Source organism: Sturnira hondurensis, unplaced genomic scaffold (genome assembly GCF_014824575.4).
Source record: "Sturnira hondurensis isolate 20B ecotype Veracruz unplaced genomic scaffold, ASM1482457v3 Scaffold0011291, whole genome shotgun sequence".
In the NCBI taxonomy this organism is placed as follows: Eukaryota; Metazoa; Chordata; class Mammalia; order Chiroptera; family Phyllostomidae; genus Sturnira; species Sturnira hondurensis.
In genome coordinates, this window is record NW_028083922.1 from 4,418,101 (window position 1) to 4,443,258 (window position 25,158).

Sequence of the window (25,158 nt, forward strand, 5' to 3'; positions counted from 1 at the left end):
ATGTGCCCTGACTGGAGTCAACCAGTGGCCCCTTGCTTTGCAGGCTGACCCTCAATCCACTGAGCCACACCAGCTAGGACAAAATGTAGAAAATTTTATTTAAAATCCTGATTCTTGACATTCTTTTTAATCCTTGTGACTACTGAACAGCTTATACTCTTGTAACTCCTCAATGATCCTTCTATGACATTAGATTTAACCTGCCTGGAAAGGTCCTACAGCTGGTCCAAGTTAACCAAAAAAAAGTACAGTGAAACCAAATGGCAGTCACTCATCCCTGAGTGATTCTACTTAAAGGGACCAGCCGACCTGGGAAAAGATCCAATCCAATCAGTGGGTGTTGGTACATATTAATGAAATCCACCTCCTATAAAAATACCAATGTCAAAGTGAAATCTCCGAGCATGAAGCACCACAAAGAAGTGCCAAAAGTCAAGGTCAATCCTTCTTGGTAATTATTACTTCTTAGGAAAAGCTACTAAAAAGACATGAGGGTAGAAAGGTTAAATTCCTATCTGGAGATTTAAATAATACATACTTTCATTTCACAATGCAAAATACAGATTTGCTTTCTTATACTTCTATATCTATATGTGTGTATTTGGTTATCTATTTGTTCTGTACATATGGTCACCAGACTTCTCTATGTGATCATTATCATTAATTCATGAGTTAGAAATACACATTAAACTCAGCAGCTGTGCCCAAGGCCATTACTTCCTATAATTTGGCACAGATGGACAAAAAGATGATTTTGGCAGACTGGCCAAGTGCTAACCAGCTAATTGAAGCTGCAGCCTCAAAACTAGCTGTTCCAATTTTGTAGTTATCTTTACCCCCTCTCTTTCCCCTCTCTATCTCTCTCTCTTTCTCCATTTACCTCTTTTTCTGTCCCTGACATAAAAGGCAGGAAAGTATGTCCTAACTTTAATTAAGCAAACTTCTAAACACAGCATTTCAACTGATTTTCTAGGGAGGAAAAGGTAACTCAATTAAAACAATTCCAGTTCTGAAATGGTCATTCTTTAGGTCAAAAGACTTTTTCTTCAACTCAAAAATATCCCCAAGCATTAAAATTTTTTTAAAAGGTCCTCCAGCAGCCAATCTTTCCTTCAAGAAATTACGCTGCTTGTACCTGACACATTATCAGAGGCACCATCACAACAGTCATAGTAATGAATAAATTATCGGGGACAAATAAATGTAAGTATGCTATCCACCCTTCTCTCACATACACACCTCAAAACAACTTCTCTTAAAGGTATAACTAGGCAACATCCTTGCCACACATAACTGATTATTTTCAAACATGTCTAAAATTTATTTATAATTTCACAAAGTCTCGATAATGACAAAGTCTCTTTTTCTCCTTATCTATATACTGGTGCTTAACATTTGTATATGTTCTCCAAATGCCTAAGATTCAACTGTTTTGATGCTTTAAGACCATGATAGTTTAGAAAGTCATCAAATTCCCCTCAGACATAAAAGATGCATACACACAGAGTCACACTCTGTGTCAGCCAATCTCTAAGGACAGAGTATTAAATGTCAAAGTCTATTAAACACCTGCCAAGCACATTCTGAACCCTCCCCAAAATAAAGAGTAAATGACAATTCAAACTGTACCTTCTCTTTTCCCAGAATCTATACTAGGCCACAAAGATCTACAGTTTTCTGTGGCAGTTCACTACTGACCTATTAATCAATGACTCATAACATTTCATCCACAATAGAAATAGCATTCTCCAGTTGGCTTATATAATACCACACAATCGCCATCAATGCACTTAATCTAAAAACAAGGTATAAGATAAAAAGCATCCGATTTTATTTTATACAAAATGCACATTTTTAATCAACCTACTTCAATATTAGACAACACAATGAGGACATTTATAAAGATGCTCTCTACAGCAATCCACCTGAGAGTTGTACAAAAATCTAAGTGGAAAATCCTAACTTCTGTTTCAGTAGTGAAGATGTTAATCACACATCACCACATCTCTCCAGACAGGGCACCTGGTTAGTAAAGAATTGCCTGCAATGTTTCAATGTCCTCTGAGTGTCCAGAGAACTGTGTGACCTCAGAACTGATGTGACTTGCTATTTTTTGTTAAGCGTAAATGATAAGAAAGTTGAGGCCCAGAACCAGGTGGCACAGCTTGTCCTTGGGAGGTAGCAATAAGAAGCTGAGTGTGAGCAGGTCACTGAGATCCAGACCCATGGCTCCCAAATTAAGGTTCTGTAGTGCACTGCAGCTCAGCGCCAATGCAGATTCCAACACGTTAATTACAGAGGCTTTGGAAATACATATTTTAAAAAGAGTTCCAAGGGCATTCTGAGGGTCAGCCTGGTTGCAAACCTCTGGACTGGGCTGATAATATATGATTTTTTTAAAGCCAGTTCCCAGGATATACAATCTTCTAAAGCAAGATTCCTGCACGGCCAATCAAAAGCAGTAACAGAGCACTTTGAATATAAACAGAGCATTTAAAAAACGTCTTATTTTATTCTCATGAATCTTAATGTAATCCCAGTTTATAGAGAGGAAGACTTAAGCACAGAGTTCTGAAAGCACGCCACCACCACCTCCCCCACTGGCAGAGCTGGAAACAGGAGAAATCTGACCCGATCGCTCCTGCCCTCCCAATTCACCTCACTGTGCCCTCCCCCAGTCTCCCTTTACCCCACAGAAATGTAACCAGCGATGGGTTTTTTTTCAATTCTGCTCTGTGCCCCAAGAAAGCACAGGTGGGAGCCACCTTCGGAAAAGGTCTTATCAACTCTGGCACTACTCTTAGGAAGCCTGGAAGTCAGCCAGGGAGGAAAAGTGGCTGGCTCCCGGGAGGATCCTCTTCCCAGGCTGAGATGCTGTGAGGGGCTGTGCTACCACATAGGCAGAGCCTGTCCTGCAACTCTCAACACATTCCCATCCCTGAGGTCAACCAGGAGACTCCAGCTAAGAAGAAGAGAGGCACCTGATACTTTAAAAGTTCTTGAATTGGTGAGATGCAGGTTTCCTAAATATCTTGATCAACACTAGATCCAACCCTTGAAGCAGGCTCTCTTAATATTTACATGCAAGAGGTCCCCTTACACCTTTGCCTCTGTCTGCTCATCAGAGAAAGGAATGGTACACCAATAGCTGCTGACTGAAGCATTGCAAGTTTGCACAGAAAGAATAATGGTAACAAAATTCAGAAGCAATCACAGGATATCATTTTCCAAAAAGAGGAACATATACAGGAATCCCAAGAATACTGTGACCAAAAATAAAAATAAAGTAATTAAAGCACATATTTAGAGCGTCATAGAATGTCATGCCCCATTAGGTCCAGGGGTAAAAGTATGTCCTCATTTTCAATGGGTTGAGCTGCGGCTACTACACAGTTAAACCATGTACCAAACTCCTCCCGCCCCAAGTCCAGGTTCACCCAACATTCGGCCACAAGGACAGAGTATGCTGGGAAAGAATTACAGCCACATCTTCAAACCTGTTGACAATTACATACATCAAGTATATTAGCACTTCATTTTAATCTAATGTAATGACAATAAATTAACTGCAGGCTTCTGGTGATAAATACTGACAGAACAACATGAAACACAGAAATAAAACAATGATAACTACACAAGAGATTACAAGGCCAGAGAAGGGAAATTTATCGTAAAACCCTGCAGATGACACTAAGATTCACAAATGAGGATTTGAGGAAAAAACAACTTACATGTGTGTAGAAAGGCCTGAAGGCTGTGTATGGGTTTCTCAGATGACATTTGATGAACTAGGAAGCCCTATCTGTAGGTGATTATTAAAGACCTTTAAGAAATTATAGTCTTGTGACCCAAAGCTAAAGAAGATAAGCTGTATTGTAGGTAATTAATGTTTTCACAGAAGAGGAAGACCAAAACTTTCATTTCATATTTCTTTAGGCTCTGAATTCTCAAAGAAGCAATCGGCCATATCAGCTCAAGGACATCAGTGTCGGAAAGACTAGTGAATCTTCGCAGCCACAGGCTTACTGGAATTTATCTACACTACTGCCTATCACGAAAACAGTATTTTTTTAAATGTCTCCTGTCAGGAAATGTCAAAGAGAGACTCTATCAAAATAAATCTCTTCTATTCAGATATCTACCTCAATTCTGAACATAAATGTCTAGAACAATAACCACAGATCTCATGCAGTGGTTGAAAATACACTCATATTTAAGCAGGCTTTCTTCCCTTCGGGATCATGATTTTGTAACTTTGCTGGTCTGTAAATTGGAGACAAACACGAGATATAGGATTGACTTCATCTTGGTCACCATATTTTTCATTGGAGTATTCACACCTCACTATAATTAATACATGTACATTACATAATGAGCCCCCCCCTTTTTTGCTATATTCTCTTCTAGATTCATGGAAGGTAAAGAATATTCTGACTTTGACAGAGGATCACAAATTTGACAGAGGATCACCAATTCCCTAAGACTTTCTTATTGTAGGTATCAAAAATATTTCACTCAATAACTACTAAAACTACATCTAACTTATTAAATCACAGCACATTTAAAGAAACACTGAAATAAACACACACACATATATATGAATACATACATACATATACATAAGTATATACAATCCATAGCACAGTTACCACCCAAGAAGTAGTATTTTCTGTAAGGATGTGCTTTGTAATTTACATTATGAATTATATAGAAACAGAACTTAGCTTGGTATATGGGTTCCTAAAATGTCCTGTTCAAGCTACCTTCCTATAAATGTTCCTTGTCATCACTACTACAACAGTCACCAGTATGGTGGACAGCCAGCATTCCCACTGCTGTCTGGATTACCCAAGCCCGGGAGCTGGGAGGGTGACCTTCAGAAAAGTTAAAACACACTAACTCATCTGCACTCCTTGGTCACCAGAGACCCAAACAACATTTTAAAAAGCATCAAAATCACTCTGCCACTTGTGAAGGCAAAGAGTTGCTTGTCAGGGGTGGAGCACAAGACAGATAGTGGTGTGGGAAAAAATAAAAATAAAAACACTAGATTTAACTAAGAAAGTGTTCCCTCTGGGAAGACTTTAATCCACTCTGACTTGAAAGTGAATTTGAGGAGTTTTTCCTTTGAGCATGGTGAGCTCTTCACCTTTTCATAGAATCTACACAATTCAGCATGAAGGGAAACCCCTAATTGTCTAGACAGATGCAGGCAACTAGAACTTGACCTCACAGAAATGCTAGGAGGTCTGTAACTGCTAGGTACTTGGTGCTGCAGTTACAGACTGATAGCTATCAGTACCTATTAATAGGTACTGTCCCCTATTAATCCACAGGAGACACAAGGGGCCACTCTGTGCCTTATACAGATGGGGACCCTGAAGACATTCTATAATGGAGCCCCATCGGGCTGCCTAGGCAGGGGTAAATTGACCCTGCCTCTTTTCCTTGTGCACAGGCTGTGGCACGAGGTACTACAAAAAAAAAGAGGCAGTGGCTTGCGAGCAAGGCAACACCAATAACCCCAATACATGTACCCCTCCCCCCAGGACAGTCCACTCAAGCAGCCCACTGCTCACTCAAGCTGTGTTACAGGAAGAGGCTAGCTCCTCTCTAAGGCTAACACACTGGATGAAGACACTTTACATGGTGCACAAAATTTAAGTGAACTGTACCCTCATTTTGAGGAAGGCAAAGGTAGGAGAGGAGAGGAAAAGGGAAGGAATTAGTAGGTACTGAAATTTTATTACACATTGGGTACCGTGCTAGATGTTTTCTTATTTAATCTCAGAATAGCCCTATAATCTAGGTAATAGAATTCCATTTCACAGGTAAGAAAAAGGAGACCTAGAGGGGATATGTGACTAGACAGTGAGTAACAAGGCAAAGGCATCAGATTTAGTATCCAAACCCGGGCCCCAGGCTCATGTTCTTTTGGCTGTGGCACACTACCTTGCACATACAAGTGAAGAACTAAGACTCACAAATAACAAGGCTCCTAAGTGATCATTTACAATAAGGTCCAAGAACTGGAGTCATAAAAAATTGCAAAATGCCTCCTCCCCTGTGATTGGTGTCTGATCCATTAGCACTGAATGTGTTCCCACGGGAACCATCAGCCAGGATCAAACTACTTATGCCATCAATACCCTGTGTGCCAAACCGGCTGCACTGGGGGAGGTGGGGGGAGCCCTGCTTCACACTGGAACCGGTTCATCTGGCATGAAAAGTAGCATATATTATGCCTCAAATAAACACGGAGGAGAAAGTCAAGAGTCTATGAAAACTGCCAAAGATTTTCCTTCTTCATTTAAAAATCATCTTATCAGGTTGGCAATTTCAATCTTGCAAAACTATTTTAGACAACCTTACAGCTTTCAGTGCTTTGCCATATGTGGAACGAATCCGAATCCAAGTCAAGTTTGCAAAACTGTTATTTTTTTAAATCACAGTTCTTTTTAAAATCTCACCAAAATTTATAGTGCCATATGTCTAAATCAAGTTAAATTAAATGCAGTAAGGCACTGCCATGTGCATAGTGACCATGCCAGAACGGAAGACGCAGGAAGAAAGTTGAGTGCTTCCTCCACCTCTTCAGGGGAAAGACCCCAGCCAGAGGGCATGGGGGTGAAGGACCTGATCGGAAATGGCGAAACCGGGGAAAAGGTAGACAAAGTGAATTCCATCTATTACTTCCCAATAAGAGGGAAAGCAAGATGTTCTAGGATGAATTCTCAAGTTCTACTTTTCAAACTGGAAGAAATTCTGAAATAACATGAGCCAGTGGTACAGGGACAAGAAAGGGGGAACTAGGGCACTGCCTGACACAGAGACATAACCAGGTAGGTCTGTCTCCACTGTCACCAAAGAGAGATGGGCTCCTTACATCTTTGTTCCTAATGTTTCCCATCACTTGCCCAATGTATCTGTGAAGAGCAAATCATCGTGTTGGCTTATGTAACAGTACCCTTTCATCCACAGAGGACTCGCTGCAAGACTCTTGGTAGACACCTGAAACCTCATACAGTACCAAACCCTATGTGTACTATATTTTTTTCTTATACATACGTATCTATGATAAAGTTTAATTTCTAATTTAGGAACAGCAAGAGATTAACAACTAAGAATAAAATAGAACAATTTTAACAATATACTGTAGTAAAAGTTATGTGAATGTCATCTCTCAGAATAGCTTATTTTACTGTGCTCACCTTTTCCCTTAAAGGAAGCGCTTTATAGCTCCCCTTCGGCGTAGCCAAATTGCCACCGTCACTACTCGTGTGTTTTTGGGTCATTACTCAGTAAAAGAAGGGTTACCTGAACACTAGCAGTGGGTTACCCTGACAGTTGATCTGACAGCAGAGACAGCTACGAAGCAACTGATAGGCAGGTAGCACATACAGTCTGGATTCACCGAACAAAGGGATGATTCACGTCCCGGGAGGAATGGAGTGGGGAAGTGCAAGATTTCTTCGCACTGCTCAGAATGGCGCATAATATAAAACTTGCGAAAGGTTTATTTCTGGAATTTTCCATTTAACGTTTCTGAGCTGTGGTTGACCACAGGTAACTGAAACTGTGGAAACTGAAACTGTGGAAAGTGGGGGACTACTATACTGTACCCAGTGGGAATTAAAATCCCTCCAACTTTAAAGAAAACTCCTGTCCTACCAACTGTCATCAGTGCTGGACTCCAGCTAGCTCTACCACGTTTCCTGCTTTATTTCACCCCATTACCTGCGCCTACCATTCTAACAGGTAGCTCTCCAAACCAGTCATTGCCCATGTAGTACTTGAATACAAGCCTAACTTCCACTTGCTTGTCACGTTTTTTTTCACATTTCCATTCAGGTAACAAGAATGCGGATTCAGTCAGGACCAAGAGTAGAGTCCATTTATCTGTTACCAAAGCCTCCTCTGGGTTTAAGCACAGATTTTCAAATGGCTAACACACAGCTTACATTTCTCCTCACTCATCCCACAGATGTGGGACATCATCAACAGTGCATCTAACATTAAAACCTCTACGTGGAAGAGCCTCCCTAATCTTAAAGTCTATGGCCCCACAAAAGGAAATGTTTGCACTGATACATTGTTCCTTTTTCATCTGATTTACAGAATCTCCTTCCCCATTTTTGAAAATGCAGATATTTGTCCATTCCACTGAATCCATGTAAAATATATATGTAGGCTTCCTTTCCACAGAAAACTGTTATCAAAAAAAGGACATTAGCTGTGGCCAGGTGGATTAGCTGGTTGGAGCATCATTTAGTGCACCAAAAGGTTGCAGGTTCAATTCCCAGTCAGGGCACATACCTAGGTGGTGGGTTCAATCCCCAGTCGGGGCATATAAGGCAAGCAACTGATTGCTCTTTCTCTCTCTTTCTCTCCCACCTTCTCTCTCTAAAATCAATAAATATACTCTCTGGTAAGGATTTAAAAAAGAGGAAATTACATGCCAGATGTTGGATGTTAAGAATATAGGCACACAATAATAGGTCATGAGTATTTACTGTATATCAGACTCTGCATAAAGAATACAACACTGGGCTCATCCCCTACTTATTTTCAGTCTTTTAGATGAATCCATACTATACTCTCCAGATTTTCCTGCGCCTACAGCTCCCCTCCTAGTGTCCTTTACCAGCTGTTGTTCTCCCCCCCGCACACTCACACCCTCAGTTCCATCTTGTGCTGCACTTCACCTTGGAGTCCATGTTTCTTCCCACAGTCTGGTCATCCCTTCAGCTACGGTGATGAGCTCATCAATAGCAGGTATGTGCATTATCCTCTCAATTGACATTTTCAACCGATTGTCTAGCAGTGCTTCTCATAGCTAAAAGGATCACTTATTAGCATCAGACTCAGCCACCCAAGTCCAGCACTAATCCTCCTACCCAAGACTTACCAGATCTCCACAGAGTATTTTTTAAATGTTTTCCTGTATTGTTTTATGGAATATTGCATATGCATTATATCATTTAACACACAACTGCCTTGAAATCACAATTATATATATATATATATGTATGTGTGTATATATATATATGTATGTATGTGTGTGTATATATATATATATGTATGTATGTATATATATATATATATATATATATATATATATATATATAACCTCTATTAGATAAACTGGTAGAGAAGGATGTATGTAAAGCGAGAGAAGCTGCTTAGGTTTAAAGTTTTTCTTCATTGATCCAGTTTAACTTCACCTAGCCTTGGGTTCTTTACCTGTAAAATGGAAATAAGATGCCCACTTAAAGGGGTGTTGTGAAGACAACGTGGAAAGTAGCTTGTATGCAGAAGGGGCTGGAAAACTGGAAGCTGCGGGAGCAGGATGTGCGTTTGGTCTGAATCCTCCAGGACAGAGATGTTACCTCCCGGGCACTCGGCCAGGACTTCCTCCCATTCTTACTGACTAACATCTCAATGGCTCCTTTCTAGGGGTGCAACAGTTGCATGACTTAAAAACTGAAATGCATTTATTTACTACTAAAGCATCTTTTACAGGATGCTTTTAGAATAACAGAACTATTAGAAGTCCTTGTCCAAATCGTGGCTTTTTTTTCTTAATGATACCTCTTTGGACCCACAAAAGAAATAATGTAAAATAACACTCCTTTCTGACTACCAGGTATGCCTCAGAGAAATCTACTGACCTCTCTACAGCTTTAGCAGACATATGAGGAAGTGGCAGCTACTTAACAGGTATTTGTTTCATTAAAGATTATAAGGAGTAAACAGAATTTTCTCTGCCAGGGTCCTGGAATGAATGTCCCTTTGAGTTTCCATTTATGTTTTTGTTCTTCTGGAATGCTGCAGTATCCTGTGGTGGCTATTAACCACCTACACCCTTAACAAGAATTTTTTACTGAAAGGTTCAGGATGCTCCTTTTTTCTGACCAACTTTTTATTCCATCTCTTCCTTCAATGGACTCTTTCTATACTTTATTTAGACTTATGCCCAGAACAAACATTAAGCCAGAAACATAAGAAGTTTTAAACTGTAAACGCTCCTGTTTCACCACATTCAAAGTGCCTGCTTTGGAGCACTTCCTGCTCTCCTACTCTCTCTGAGGTGTGAGCTGGAGGACCTAGGCACCCTCCGAGAACAAACTTCCAACTGTTTAGTGAAGGAAGAGGTGAATCTTCTTTTACAGATTTCAGTTTCAAAATCTGAAACCCTTCATCACTCTTAAAATGACGGATGCATTTGTTCACATCCATATTTTATTAGAGAAAACAGTTTAGAAATGAATGAAACCTCAGTAGTTATGAACTGCAAACTGGCATGCCACATGTGGCCCAGATACACTTATAATGGGGTCCTTACAGCTTTGAACATTAAGGGCATGTCACCCTAAAAATTCTGGAAACTTGGGGGTTTTTTCCTGAACAAGAATTTTTAGAATTGTGGCAACAATCAGTTATAGTAGGAGTCGCCCCCTTTACAGTGGTTTTCGCTTTCTAGAAGCCACAATCCGCAGGCCCCTGTCTCCCACAGGTCTCCCTCCAGGATGCTCCACTCCACCCTCTCACCTGTCAGACTTGTGCACACACTGGAAATACACATACAGACATTTTTAAAGGCAAAGAGCTGGGATCTTAAAAGGGATTCCCCTTCACTAGCTCTGTGGCCTTCAGCAAACTATGAGTTTCAGGTCCCTCTGCTTTTAAACAAACATAATTCCTTGACCTCACAAGGTTGTTATGGGATTAAAATGGGGATACACAAAAAGTACTTTGTAAACTGTAATGTAAAATGTTTGCCACTATTCACTTCCCAGCTCCCTTTCAGTTGCAAAAATCTCCTGTACCTACCGCAGTTGTAATTGGCTTCCTTGATCCTCATATTATTACACTCTGTGTGACACAGTTTAAAGTCTCAATAAAAAGATTTTTATATACTTCCTAGTGTTATTTAGTAAAAGGTAGGAAAGATGAACAATATCAAAGGAAAACAAAATGAATGCTGAATGCCACTGGATCTTTACTAGGTCATTTCTGTTTGTGATAAATATATAAAATCAGCGCAAAGTGTAATTACCAGATTGCTGACCCTTTCAAATGCTGTGTTAAGAGTTCACCCACTAGGCACCTGAGGCTTTAAGGTAAATCTGACAGCCCAGCAATAAGGGGATCCTGTGAGATTAGAGCACTGGCCTCCTTCTTAGGCCTCACTCCATGCTCCGGAAAAGGACCCAATCCATCAGAAAATAACCAACAGGATCTATGAAGCTTTCTCTGTGCATCCTTCCTCTCTATGTTTTAACATGAGCTCCAAAAACTTAGAATCTAGAGTATTAAGCCATGGTACACATTTGATATCTTTATCTATCTACATATAGATATATGTCAAAAAATCAGTAAGATACTTGAAAGAAAAACAATCTCAGAAATGGGAAGAGCTGCAGAGAGCTGCACTAAAGTAACAATGCAGCGGATATAGAAATGTTAGCCACGATGTATGTTATGACTGCTATCTCCTTCCATTAGAAATGTCACATATGTATTCCTATTCTGGTCAGTTTACAACAGAGGATCATCCTTGTGTGGTGAGCCACGACTGAGTCATCTTCTGCTTTCAATGTTAAGATAATCACACCTGAATGAACTGCAAAATATAATGTGGAAACAGAGAAAAAGAAAGGATTTTAATTGAAATCATCTTTTCTTTATAAGGTCACCAAAATGGGAGTAATTTATGATTCAAAACACATCGGTTAAAAATTAATTCATCTGACCAATCTTTTTAAAACCATATGGTGCAGTTACCGCTTGAAGTTGAATGAAATCGACACCTGAATACAGATCAACGAATGCCCAATTACCACATGGTCCTCCGTGTATTTTTTTATTTAAAATACTAAAATAAATAACAGCACCATTGAAGAAACCAGTTCTTTCAATAGATGTCCCAAGGCTGATGTTTAAGCAAGTCTCCTTGACAACCGAGAAGCACAATATATCTTGGGCTGAGGGAAGGGGAGAGGTGGGTAGCAACTTCAGGGTTAGGTAGAATAAGTAATAGGGAGTAGTACTTGCTCCAGCTGGACGAAGCTAGAAGACACTGCATGCCCCTGAAATTTCAATCAACTTGGTCTCACCCCACTGGCGCACCTGCATCTTCTCACCGTCTCCCTCTGGTCTGCAGGCATCGATCCCGAACAGGTTACAAGGAGAGAAACTGACTTACCCGATGGGGTGAGTGTTCTGCTGGGTTATGTACCCGAGGCGGCAACGCAGGCACCGGGCTTTCCCAGATACACAATGGCTCTGATTCGCCCCAAGATGATGAGGTTAAGAAAAACCGCAGTGGCTTTGCTCTGCCAGTTTGGGGATGCAGTTGTGAAGAAGAAGCGGGCAGCGCGGGTCTGTGAGTGTGTGTGTGTACTTGCGCGCTCCCGGACGCTCCCGCGGGGAAATGGTGTTTCCTAGTAAAGAAACTGCAGCAGCCAGCTCTGCTGGTGGTGCGTCCTCCTCTCTCCAGCCACCCCCACCGCAGCCGCGTCAGTTTAGAGACGCACTTCGGCGGACCCCGAGGAGGGCTCAGACGGCCAAGAGGCTCCACCCCTCCCGCCTCGGGCGAGCTAGCACGCACGCACGCCCCCGCGCCCTCCGCCCGCGAGCCCGCGCGCACGCGTCCCTGCCCAACCCCGCCTCCGGGGAGGCGCGCACGCCACACATCCCTCCCCCGATACCCGCCGGCGGCAAGCCGGGGCGCGCGCCCGCTCTCCCCGGAAGTCCCTTTCCTCCGCCCACTCTAGTTCTGGTTCTCAGGCACCTGTCCTGGGGGACGCTAAGTCTTCATGTGCAGCTTCAGCTGAGGCCCCTCTGGCCATGACCCAGAAAACCAGGCTTTCTGCTCCCAAACTCCCTTCCCCAGGCAAGCAGCCTGCGGGAACAGACGTTGGGCCCCAACTGGATGTGCCTGGGAGCCCTGGCCATGATTCCTTCTCCCTTGGCCCAAAGGACTTGTAAAGTTCAAGACGCTCCTGTTCCTACTGGCCGCTTTGCAGGAGCTAAATAGTGGCCCTTTATAGGACAGTAAACTTTATAGCACTGTTGAGAACAGCATCACACTAACTTTAAGAAATGATAGGGGATCCACAGGGATGGATGGAAACCCTGAGCCTAAGGAATGAGGAAGGACGTGTGGTTACAGCTAGTTCAGCATTAGAACTGCAAGCACACACCAACTCTAGAGCACCGCCATTAACTTCCAGGGTCTGGGTCATTCCTGGGCCACTTATAGGTCTTTCATATCATTCTTGTGTAAAATGAGCTCAGAAACGCATGCTTTGTTTAAACAAAGTGGATGGTTTTGTTTTTATTTTTTTTATTTAATCTTTATTGTATTTCTTCCATTACCCTTAGTGTCCGTATACCCCCTCCCCCACCCCCCCACCCCGCAATCACCACATCGTTGTCCAAGTCCATGAGTCTTTTTTCCATTTTGCTCAATTCCTCCATTCCTAACCTCCCCCCCCATACTAACTGTCATTCTGCTCTCCATCTATGAGTCTGTCCCCATTTNTAAGGAATGAGGAAGGACGTGTGGTTACAGCTAGTTCAGCATTAGAACTGCAAGCACACACCAACTCTAGAGCACCGCCATTAACTTCCAGGGTCTGGGTCATTCCTGGGCCACTTATAGGTCTTTCATATCATTCTTGTGTAAAATGAGCTCAGAAACACATGCTTTGTTTAAACAAAGTGGATGGTTTTGTTTTTATTTTTTTATTTAATCTTTATTGTATTTCTTCCATTACCCTTAGTGTCCATATACCCCCTCCCCCACCCCCCACCCCGCAATCACCACATCGTTGTCCAAGTCCATGAGTCTTTTTTCCATTTTGCTCAATCCCTCCATTCCTAACCTCCCCCCCCCATACTAACTGTCATTCTGCTCTCCATCTATGAGTCTGTCCCCATTTTCTTTGTTAGTTCAGTTTGTTCATTAAATTCCACATATGAATGAAATCATATGGTATTTGTCTTCCTCTGAATTATTTTACTTAGCATAATGTTCTCCAGGTCCATCCACACTGTCACAAAGGGTAAATTTTTTGTTCTTTTGTATAGCCAATTAATGTCCCATTGTGTAAATGTTTCATAGTTGTTTTATCTACTTGTTTTAATAGGTGAAAATAAACCATATTTCACTTTTGAGTTAAAAACTTGGTCCTACCTGGAGTTAAGCCACCAGGTAGATGGAAGTCTAAATTCGAGTAAACTGTATTTTGTAGATGTTCAAGGTTTAAAATACTGCAAAGATAGAATTTCACAGAATGTTAAGTCCCATGTCTTGGAGGTTGGAATTCCTTCACACTTGGCTTAGAAACAGCACCCTCGTCTATTTTGAGATGTCTTTAACATTTCAATTAGTCTCAAATCAATGGTTCAACAATTTTTCCACTTTCAGACCTACAGGCTTTCTGAGGCTGTTTGCACCCCATCCTCACCTTTTGGGGCCTATCTGGCTGGTTTCTAGGGTTTCATTGACATGGTCTTGATACTTAGACTTGAGGGTTCTGGCAACCTACCTTCTCTAGCAGACCTGATCACCAAGATAGGTTCAGGGGGAGAACGACACACAACTGACTACAAACATTGGGTGCAGAGTCATCTTTAGAATTTTTATTAAGAGAATGATATTCTCATTGGCTGTTATGTTGTACCAGATGACCAAATGTTAAAGCGTATTTGAACCCAAAATACTGACAATGGCCAGTATCAATAAAACATTCCTTTAAGATTCATAAAATATTTGTCACTAAGGTGACTGTCCTTAAAATTTGAAACTCATCCATATTGACTGGAATATTTATTTGTTTAGAATAACTAGAAGCTATTTATTATTGAGTACAATTACATAGAAAGAGCAAAGATATAACCATATTTAAACAAAAATAATCTTAATTCCACCAACTCACCATCTGTGTGACTGCAGAATGGTCTCTTACTGCCCAAGCTGTCTGTTCATTATTGTTTTCCTCCTATGTGTTGGCACAACATCTGTCACATATTAGAGACTCAAGAAACATTGCTGAGCAACACATTGACATTGAGGATTAAATAAGAAAGTGCATGTTAAATGCCTAGTAAAATGTCTAGGTCAGAGAGGGCAATTTTCCTAAGTGACATCACAAGGTTGATTTATAGTTTTCCTAACTGAAAAAAACTTTGCTTCTCTAATGTATGTGACTCCATAGTTTCTTAACTAGCCACCAAACTCAGCACAAGTGTGGTGTCTGGTATACTACGTTACCAGAGGAGTGAATGGATTATAAGCAAAGATAATATATATATACCATATATATATACCATATAGAATGGTACTCTCTCTCAAGTACCTTAATATATGGTCTTTCCTTATGAAGGAAATAGCTTACAGTAATGCTCCCTGAAAGCTCTGCTTTGGAATACTAGTCATTAGTTCAACAAAAGTTTTTCTGAGCCCTCAGAATGTGTTTGGTAGTATTATTGGTATGGGGCTTTCAGTTTTCAATAAACAGATATTGTCATAAATCAAATAGACATTTGATTGTGCTACTGACAGATAAGCTAAGGAAGAAAAATGTGGGTCTTTTGGTTGAAAAACAGAAAACGCCACCCAATTTAAGCAAACAGGAATCTGTCGGAAGAAGAACAGGAGCTCTGAGAACTGATGGGCAGCTTCCTAGGCTAGGAAGCTGGCAGGAGTTAGAGCAACTCCAGAGAGCATAGCAGCAGTCACAGCAGAATAATGTAGAGACAGAAATGCCATGACTGGATGTCCCCCAGGCTGGAATGGGTGGACCCTAGGCTATTGCTGTCTGATACTCCCTTAGCTGGGGTAGGGTAGGACCTCTGGTCAGAGCCTCTCCAGACTGAAGAATGAAAAGTGGATCCTGGATGGCTGGAAAACAATGTAGTTTCACTGTAAGAAATCGGCTACTGGTGTCAAAGAACTGGGGAAACACTGAGAAGTGGCTCCCAGTCACATCGTTGTAGTAAAGACACTGAGGTTTCGCAGTACAGAAATCGCTTTCACTTTCTTAAACAACTATCCTGGAGTTCGGCTGAACAGGGAACACTTTTTTTCAGCTTACCTCCTAGAACAACTTGAGAAGCATTTTGAAACATGCTTGTATTTGTAGCATTTTTTCCTGTCATCAGCTTGTCCACGGATGAAGATGTGAAAGCATAGCATAAATCCAGTGTTATCAAAGCTTTTACAAAATTTGCATTTTTAACAGCTCTGTGACAGAGTTGAAGTTGTCTCAAAATAGATTGGATTTTAACCTAAAACTACATTATAAAAGAGAGCTATATCATAGATCCTTCCTCAGCGCCAGAATAAACACCTGTCATAGCTGCCTTGTCCCATAGCAATTGAGAAGTTGTCATTCTTAATGCTGGTGTCATGGCTTTCTGTCACAAACCAGTGGTGACATTAAGGAGTCACTGAGCAGCTTTCTAATGACTGTACTTCTAGAGAGAACAGATTATCATTAATTGTGCCGAAATCAAAATCACATTTGGCTGATAATCTCCAAATTTCAAGTGCAAAATACAAAATAACTCTAGCTAACACCTCAATTGATTCAATACCTGAAGGTACATTTTGTAGCTAATTCATCCTGTTCATCAGGAGCCACTGCCACTTAAAACGAGTTACACCATGGGAAGATCTTTCACTGTTAACATTTTTGATGTTTCTATTTTCTGTCCCATTCTCTGGTACCAAATGCTGTTGTTGTTTATGTTGTTTTCAGTCTAATTCAGTCTAATCAACTAGATGTAATGGCTGCTTAGAAATATTTACTGAATAGAAAGTAGTCCCTACCCTCAAGTCAGAATATTTTAATTGCACTACTAAATAGGTACAAGCAAAATACAGAAGGAATTCTTAGTTATTATGAGGTAAGACAAATTTTAAAACAAATTGTATTTTTTCACGTATCAAATTAGCAAAGATGTAAAAAGACAATAATACCTAGTGTTAGAGAGAATATGGATAAATAACTTAAGAGATTCAAGTGGATACAAACATTGTAGATGCCAACTTGTCAATATTTACGTTTGTTTTTGTTTAAATGCGCATGTCTTTTGGTACAGAAATTCTATGTCTAAGAATGTACCCTACGTTCACTTCAAACAAAAGTGCAAAGTGGTGATATCCAAAAGGAAGAGAAGGAGAGAGAGAGGATAGGGGAGGGGGGTAGGGAAGGGAAGCACCCAGGGAACTGGATGCATCCTTTGGGGACCAATTGAATTATTAGGATACTAAATGACCATGTAAAAAAAAGTTGATCTTTACACAGTGATGGCAAAGATATATCACTAAGTGGAAAATAAGCAAGTTGAAGATCAAGATGTGTAATGTAATATGGTTTGTGTAAAAGTAGAGGAAGAAGAGGAAGGGAAAGAGGGAGTTGTGTGCGTAATAGTGTGTTTTTCCATTTTCCTTTCTCAGAAGGAAGGGGGTGAATATTAGATGAGTTCATTCAGTCCCACACACACACAGATGCTGGCACCTTCTCTGTTGGCAACTGCCACCAAGAACCCTCAGAGCCAGAGGGTTGGCAAGTGCCTTAGTACATCAACAGGGTCAGGATAGGTCCCTCTCAGGACACAGGCAGGGTCCTCTCTTGCTGGATGTGCCACCGGCGGAAAGGAAAACTAACCTCCTCTCTAGCACAGGGGACAGTTGTACTAGGCTCCGTTGAAAGAAGACTGGGTGACAGGCACTGCTCACAGTGGTGAAGGATGGTGTCTCCAGATGTCAGCTCTGCTCTCGCTCCAGGATTCTTCTTGGCCAGTCCCCTTATCAAGGCTTCCCTCCCGTTCCCATCACTTCAGCTCGGGGAAGCCTCCTTAGACTCCCCAGCTAGGAAGCTTCACTCCTCATCATGTTCTTCCCCTAAACTTCCTGTGCACACAAGACTCTGCTTTTCCTCTGAAACCTACTAGCCTTTTGAAACACCGAAACTTGAGAAGCAAATCTAGTTTGTTTCCCAAGCTGTTGTCTCTAATGTCATCTCTCTTCTGAGAGCAAATTTTATAAAATGCCTACTTAGCTGAATGGTGATGAATAGGCCCAAGTACTAAAAAATACCAGAAATTAAAAGTGTATCCGTTATTTCTAGAAATATCTCAGATAAAAAGTGTTTATTCTCTTTGAGGAAGGGGGTGATATGGATCTTTCATTTTTCATTTTATACTTTACTCTTGGTAATTTTTATTAGGAACATGAACATAATTTATAATATTAAAAGGCACTATAAGTAAAAAGTTTTACTTTTTAGAATGGACTTATCAAACGAGTATTGTAATATGTTTAACTGCATTACTGAAAAATAGTAGGCCTCATCATCAGAAAAAATTAACACATTTTGGGAGTCCTGAAATTAATCAGGCCACATCAGCAACTACATAACTGTACCTGCTTCTAAGTGTGTGGGTGGAAGATGAAAAATCAAACAAATGAAATCACAAGTAAATAGATCCCATGCTTCCAACACTTGGTCATATAGACCCATACCTTCCTCTCTGTTTCCATTTTCTTTCCTGATCCTCTTAGGCCCAATGACAAACTAGTTACAATATTTTGGTCAGAGTCTCCTTTATGACTCACAGTTCTTCTGCCCCTGTTTTTTTTTTTTTTTTTTTTAAGATTTCATTTATTTATTTTTAGAGAGAGGGGAACGGAAGGAGAAAAAAGAGTTAGAGAAACATCCATGTGTGGTTGCCTCTCACGTGGCCTGCACTGGGAACCTGGCCTGCAACCCAAGCACGTGCCCTGACTGGGGATTGATCTAGTGATCCTTTGGTTTGCAGCCCACACTCAATCCACTAAGCTACACCAGTCAGGGCTTCTTCTACCCCTGTTTTAGGCAGCAAAAGCTGATTGTGGATCACTTCAGCAACAATGTGCCTTATTGATGGTGGCTCAGAGAACCAAAGAACGGGGCCAACCGGGGTGTGGGGGGGAAGGTAAACCTGAATAGCCAAGGTTTGAGAAGGACCTGGAACCCAAATAAAACTACTTCATCCAAGATTCAAATTCCCTGGAGAGTCTAGTTGTCCCAGGCTAGGTTCTGAGTTCATTACTACGGGGGGAAAGGTGGGGGTGGAGGGGGAACAAGGGGATCACGTAGAAGGGAATGAGGAAGGAGGGTTTTCCAAAGGAACAGTGAGGCCCATAAGGGGCCTCTGACCTCCATAAGGGGCAAGGGGCGTGGCACAGGCAAAAATAATAGCTGGGCATCACTTCTATCTTTTAAAGGGAAAATTAACTGAAGAATTTTATTATTATTTCCTTTTATTATCTCCTCTCCTGCTTTATTATTACTTCAAACACATTTTAGGCGGAACCAACATTTTTATAATAAATAAAGGAAGTTCTTCTCAATGATAAAAATTATCTTCAAATTGATGAGTAACCCACTAAGTATAAAGATATCTCAGGGGTCTTGTTTAGAAAAAGTCTCTCTTTTCTGTTTAGGCCACCTATCACAGAATTCAAACTGAACACCTGATGATACATCAAATCTTAGTTTCTAATCTTAGAACTCTGTGTGGGATCAATTTTCACAGAGAGTTCATCACTATTTTACAACAGTATAACGCAGATTAATGTACCTGACGCTTCTAAAATTCTAATTCCACAGCGGTAATGTATAAATTTAACCATGCCATTAAGAAAAAAATTGTTAACTTCATTCATTGAGATCATTTCTTCATTCAAACTTAACTAATGTTTCCCAGGTCACATCAGCCTAAAGGTAAAATAGATCATAACTATCTGTCAAAAACAACGAAAAAATTTCTCCAGCTTCACTCACTTTCAAGTTGTCTCAAAGGTGTTTTATCAACAAGCTTTGCTGACTCACCCACCGAATCCTTGATAACACAGGAGATAGTCCTTTGGTTGCAGTCACGGCAATTGGGGCTTCCATTGGTGCCTTGGAATTAGCTCATTTCCTTTTCACTTACCTTTAAGAAAATAGCTCCTTTTTCCCAGACTAATGGTTCCAAGACAAAGCACTCTTGCCTCCCAGGGGACGCAATGTCCAGAGATTCTCTTTTTCATGACTGGAGATGAGGATGCTACTGGCATCTAGAAGGTAGGTCCAGGGATGTGGCCAGAACATTCTGTAATGCACAGGACCGTCCTCTGCACCACAAGGAATATCTGCCCTCAAATGTCAAAAGTGGCATATTTATGGTGCTGTGTTTAGATCTCTTTTATAAGTAAACCTGGAATCATATATAAATAGTGCTTTTGAGGTTACAGAATATTGTTAATGCTCACTCTCACTACTCACAGCTCTGTGAGTATTATCCATCCCATTTTTTTCTGCCTGAATGAATACTCAGAAATTCACCTAATTCAGCAAAAAATTAATTATAGAACTTCGGTGTGAAACCCAGGTTGCCAACTCCCAAGCTCAGTGCCTTTCCTTCTGAGTGGAGAAAAGAATCACGAAGACAGGCTAAGCCATTCCTTCCACCAAGCTCCCAGGGTACCTGGCATGCATACCAGTCATCCATTGTCATATTTTACTGAACTTTTTGAGCATAATGTCCTCTACTAGTTTGTGAGTTCTTCGATAGCAAAGCCATTATTTCACTCAATTTTTTGTCTTACTTTTTTGTACCTTTTACCAGGCCAAGCACAGGTATTAGAAAAATATTCAGTAAATTTGTTAGGTGATGGGTAGACAGATGAATGGATGGATATGAGTTAAGAAGCAGTGAAACGCAAAACAGCTCTAAGCAGTACTGTAATAGAATTACACACTTCAGTAGAGGAATATTGAGAACTACCTTCAATAAAGTGGAATGGGGCAAAATTGTGACTGCCAATCCAAGGTGTTTGTACTTCATCAGAAGCACAGGTGACATTCATTCCTTCTCTATAGGAAGGTCGACCTTCCTAGTGGTCTGGAGGGAGGGTTTTGTAATTGTCTAGGATTTAAGTGCCGGGGACACGGCACATGGTGGGGGCTGAAGAAATGGGAAGGAGAGGACAGTGTCGGGGCCGTGACCAGCTCACTCTCCTTCCTCGTGAGGGGTGTGATGCAGGGCGTCCGGGCTGGGCTGGGTACCTGCTAAAGCCACGTTTCAGACACCAGCAGAACCGAGAACAACACAAAGGGCCACGGGGGGAATCACAGTTTCAGTTTCAGAGCCAGGGATCTGGAGCCCACGCGATAAGGAGCCAAAGGTAAGGTGGTCCTTAGCAAATACGAGGGACCTTGGTAATGCTGAATAATGCTACCTCTTTGTGTTAAATAGTTTCTCATTGCTGTATAACAAATGACCACAAATAGAGAGGCTTAAAGCAAAAGGAAGTTTTCATGTTACAGTTCTGTAGGTTGGACGTCCCGCAGGGGCCTCACGGGTCTTATCTAAAGATGTCCGCAGAGCTGAGTTCTCTTCTGGGGGCGCTAGGTTGGAATCTGTTCCTTGCCTCTCTGCCAGCTTCCAGATGAAGCCCACATTCCTCTGCTCATGGGCTCTTCCACTATCTTCAAATCTAGGAACACTAGTCCAGATTCTTTTCACGCTGCCATCTCTCTGGCTCAAGCTCTCTGTCAAAGTCACCACTTTCCCTCAGAATTTGTTTTCCAGTCATGAACAGTAAATTCTTACATCCTAAATGTGAACAATTATTCACCAAAACAAAGCTCACCTAAGTCCCCGCGCCCACTTATCCAGAACGGGCTGTGCTGGAGCCAGCCTGTGCTACTTGCAAAAATTGTTGCATTTTCAGGAAGTTTGCAACATCAGACTGACATCAGATAAGGTAGAACTATTTACACCATGGAGTGAGCGAACACTAAAAATTAGAGTCGGCCCCCTCCCCAACACCCTGGAGGTCCAGGTATTACACACTTGTTATACCACCGGGTATGTATAAACTTAAAAGTCAGCATTAGAAACAGTCAGGCTGGGACCCACATTACATTTCAAAGATGGTGGGTGACTAGCTACTGCAATTAGTCTGAGTCTCCCAGACAAATCCCAAGACCAAATAGATCACAGTTTTGTCTAATTAGCCTCTGCTCTCCAGTAGGACATTCAGGATTCAGTTTATTAGTTGCTGGGGTATTGCCGAGGCTAATTGGAATTATGATTTACCTAAACAGAGCAGGCATGTCAGGAAGACCACGTGTCACTGATAATACTTCCTAATCTTTGCAAGATAATGGACAGACACAAATTCACACTTGACCAGGGCTCAAGCACTTCAGAGCTGTCCCAGGAATTGAGGAATTAGCAGGGACAGATAGCAATAGCACACTGAAACCATGTCACATCCTTATTCTTTCAGTCAACAAAATTGTTCGAAAAAAAAAAAGTCTGAGTTTCTGCTAAGAATAGCGAATACCACAGTAAAAATGAAAGTATGGCTTCTGCTCCCACAGGGCTCACAAACCACCTTGGTGTGAGGTGTGTGTGCACGCGCGCGTGTGTGCAGGTAGTGGAGAAAAGAGAAAACACACATGAACGGGCAATTTTTAGTGAGCAATGCAGGGTGGGAGGGAGTTAGGAGGTCACCTCACTGAGATTTCCTGGATTAGGCAAGAAGTCCTGGAGGAAGTGACCTATAACTTGAGTCCAAAAATAATACTAATGATAGCTAGTATTTATGGAGTACCTTCTATGGTTCAGTCTATGTCCTAAACACTTAAACATATTTTAGTCCTTCTGACATCCATGAGGTAGGTATAAGTATTATCTTCATTTTACAAATGAGGAACTGAAGCACATTTAAGTTAAATAATTTTTGCCCAAGTCCCACAGAGAGAGGTAGAGCTGGGAGGGGAGTGAGCCATTTTAAGGGATAGAAGAGAGAAGAGAATTCTATCACCTGTGCTTCTGATGAAGTATAAACACCTTGGATTGGCAGTAAAGCAAACAGTATATGAAAATCACAGTGGGCTGCAGGCAGGGAAGACTATTTGACTAAAGTTCAAGTGGGGGTGATGAAATACGAATGCTATGGAGAATTCCCTAGACTGGATTTGTGGGAGACTCAGTAGGCAGGTTCATTTGTTCTGTTGTTAACCAGGGTCATGAGCAAGTGGGGCTTATTTTTAAAGAGTTACTGCAACATCTGTATGGAAGCAGAAGGAGGAGAGCCAGTGAGAAGGGGGTGGTCCCAGAGGGAGATGAGAGGGACTGAACACAGCTGATGCAGGGGGGCACAGGAGGGGTAAGAGTTGAAGGTGCCACCCAAGTTTCTGCTCTGGCCCCTGGGAAGGGGGCAGTGTCCACCACTGAGATGAGGGCGTAGGACAGAGAGCAGGTTTGTGAGGCCAAATGAGTTCAGTTCAGAATGTTACATCTGAAAGGCCTGTAGACAGCCAGGAAGGGCTGTGTAGGAAGCAGGTGGCTCTCTGGGTTTGGCACTACGGAGGTGGGAGTTAACAGATTGGAGAATCATCAAAACAAGGATGGAAATCGAAGTGACCAACGAGATGAGATTACCCAGGAAGACAGCATAGAGTGAAGAAAGCTAAGAACTTTGGACAAAGCACTGAGGAAATCCATGTTTAAGAAGCAGAAAAAGGAGTGGGCACCACAAGGTAATGAAGGAAAGAACAGAGAACTATTTGGAAAGAGAGCATCTAGAAAAGGAGGATGTGGCCCACAGTGTCAAATGCTGCAGGGGTCAAGTAAGATGAGCAGAGAAAAACATGTGCTGGGTTTAGCAGTTCAGGGCTTTGTGGTATGCCCGGCAGAAGTTTCAGTGAGGTGGTGGAGACAGAAGCCCTTTGGCCATGGGGCAAGGTGTGAATGAGAGGCATGGAAGTGGACATAGGAAATGTAAACCACTCAAGAAATTGGACATTGATAGGAGAAGAGATACAGGGCAGGAAGTGGGGAGATGGTGTTGACATTGTTTATATGTTCAATTTAAAATTGGAAGAGTCTTCACCACGTTTAAATGCTGGTGGAAAAGAGACTGGAGTAGGGGAGCTCATAGAATAGACAACTGATAGAGAATCATTACAAATAAAGAAGGTCAAGGCAAATGAGAAAAAGGGAAAAGGTTGAAAGTACTTGAGAGGTTCAAGGTCCCTGAGGAAGTGGGAAGGGTCAGGCTGCAGGACTGGTTGGTGGGAATCTTCAAAACATTTTTTCTGCCTAAAGGCACCAAGATTATCTAACAGCAAGGTGGAAGACATCAGAAAGCCCACTGTGTCTGGGGTGTGTAAGCTTGTCTAGATACTGCTTCTGCTCAAAAGGCAAGAACATCAGTCTGGCAGTTTTCAGGCTTCATGAACCATGTCTATAGCTTCAAGTTGTCCTCCTGGCATGAAAGCCCTGCACCCTCAACTGGGAGCACCCTCTTCTGGGAGGGACAGCTGATGGAACCAGAGCAGCAACACCATGAAGCAGAGATTTTCAACCAGGGGACTTGGTACTTAGTGCTGGCATTTCAGAATGAATATGAAGTTTTACAAACATCATAGAAATTCCCTTCTTCATCGTCTTTCCCCTGCAGAACACCACCAGGAGTAAAGAAAGATGAGGCTGGTAGGAATCCATTTTCACACATCTCTCTCTCAAAGATGATTTTTTTTAGTCAGAAAAAAAGGTAATGGAATCAGATTTTATATCACAACACTACAAAAAAAATCTCAGAGTAAAAGGAAACCTGGTGCCAGTCATTGCTGCACTATGACCTTCACTGATGTGGCTTGACATTGGTGCGAGGTGTTGAATGCAGTTGGTGTCATCTTACAGGATGCTGGAGCGACAGTGCCCTTGACTTTGGTCATTTGTGAGTGCAGTATTGGTGGCTCTGCCTGCCACTCTGCCAGCTCCTGTGTAAGGGGTGGAAGCTGGCCACCGTCATTTTATAGGGTGCAGGCACAGCGTCTCCCTCACCCATTTCTTCCTGCTTGCAAAGGATCCAGTAGAGAAGTCCACAGCAGAAGCTCCACATATCCCTGACCTGCCTTACAGAGGATGAATGCTGGCCCAGCAGCTGAGGCTGTCTAAGTTAGAGGCTTTCCCAAGCTTCACAAAGACAGAGCAATGTCAGAGATGAGCATTAAGTTGAGAACATAAATCTGCAAACCATGGAAGGTACCCTACTGAATTACAAATTCAGAGAAGTGGTTATCAAAAGCCAGCAAT

General features: G+C 41.7%; 1 protein-coding gene across 3 annotated transcripts in view; it reads right to left on the bottom strand.

Moving 5' to 3' along the window:
• Window positions 1–12,566, bottom strand: part of KLHL32 (kelch like family member 32) — a 188,341-nt gene extending 175,775 nt beyond the window's left edge. For all 3 annotated transcript variants that reach the window (XR_005068474.1, XM_037059738.1, XM_037059737.1), the window contains exon 1: window positions 12,209–12,566. The gene's annotated coding sequence lies outside the window, so the exon portion shown is untranslated. The remainder of the gene's footprint in view (window positions 1–12,208) is intronic.
• Between the last annotated feature and the right edge of the window lie 12,592 nt (window positions 12,567–25,158).